This window comes from Orycteropus afer, unplaced genomic scaffold (genome assembly GCF_000298275.1).
Source record: "Orycteropus afer afer isolate SDZICR_OR568_19922 unplaced genomic scaffold, OryAfe1.0 scaffold00164, whole genome shotgun sequence".
Classification (NCBI taxonomy): domain Eukaryota; kingdom Metazoa; phylum Chordata; class Mammalia; order Tubulidentata; family Orycteropodidae; genus Orycteropus; species Orycteropus afer.
Genome location: NW_006921751.1, coordinates 6,316,022 through 6,317,639, shown reverse-complemented (window position 1 = coordinate 6,317,639; position 1,618 = coordinate 6,316,022).

Sequence of the window (1,618 nt, the reverse complement as noted above, 5' to 3'; positions counted from 1 at the left end):
AAGCAGGGTACTGTGCTGTGCTCCTCTATTCACTAGTTGACAGCACTTATACACTCAGCACCTGCCTTCTTTCCTGTTGTCAGCCTCTCATATGTCCCTGCTGACCTTGCCTGACAGAGCCTATTCTTAGGTCCCTGGAATCTGAATGAGAATGTTATCACTTTAAAATCCAAAATGGTTGCCCCAAATCTTTTCTTTAGATGGTCTCAAAATTTAGGAGAGATATAATCAAGGTCATATTTTGGCTCCCATGGACTTGTTTTAATTGTCTTCAACTTCAACTTGAACTTGCATATGAGCAGTTGAGGGTCTGTTCCACAATCAGCTCCTGGACTTGTTTAGGCTGAAGATATTGAACTTCTCCATTGTTTCTTGCCACAGATGTAGTCATTCTGATTTCCATGTATTCCACCTGGTGAACTCCATGTGTATAGCTGTTGCTTATGTTGTTGAAAAAAGGTATTTACAATGAATAGGTCATTGGTCTTGCAAAATTCTGTCATGCAAACTCCATCATTATTTCTGTCACCAAGGCCATATTTTCCAACTACTGGTAACTCTTTTTTGTTTCCAACTTTTGCATTCCAGTCACTGTGATAATCAGCATATCTTGGTTGCATGTTTGGTCAATTTCAGACTGCAGAAATCAGACTGTTGGTAGATATCTTCAATTTCTTCATGAACATTGTTAGTGGAGAAAGACTCAAAGCATTCCCTTTGTGAACAGGAACTAGACAAGATGCCTGCTATCACCACTTCTTTTCAACACTGTTTTGGAAGTCCTAGCCAAGGCAATAAGACAAGAAAGAGAAATAAAAGGTACCCAAACTGGCAAAGAAGAAGTAAAAGCTATCTCTATTCATGAATGACATGATCCTATACATAGAAAACCCAAGAGACTCAGCAAAAGAAATTATTAGAACTAATAGAAATGTTCAACAAAGTGGCAGAATACAAGGTCAATATATAAAAATAAGTTGGATTCCCCTACATCAACAAAAAGTCCTCTGGAAAGGAAATAAGGAAAACAATACCATTTACAATAGCTACTAAAAAGATCAAATACTTAGGATTAAATCTTACCAGGGACACAAAAGACCTATGCTAAGAAGACTACAAAACACTGTTAAAAGAAACTACAAGGGATCTACATAAATGGAAGAACTTGCCTTGTTCATGGATAAGAAGATTGAATATTGTGAAAATATCAATACAACCCAAAGCAATCGACACATTCAATGCAATCTTGATCCAGATCCCATCGACATTTTTTAAGGACATGGAAAAAAACAATCACTAATTTCATATGGAAAGGAAAGAGGCCTTGGATAAGCAAAGCACTGCTGAAGAAGAAAAATAAAGCAGAAGACCTCACATTCCCGGACCTCAAATCCTACCATAGAGCCACAGCAGTCAAAACAGTGTGGTATTGGTATAATGATAGAGAAATAGACCAATGGAACAGAATAAAAAACTCAGAAATAAACCCTTCCATCTATGGACAGCTGATCTTTGGGAAGGGCCCCAAACCCATTTGGGGGAGAAATAGCCTCTTTAACAAATAGTGCTGGCAAAATTGAGTATCTACTTGCAGAAAAATGAAACAAGATCCATATCT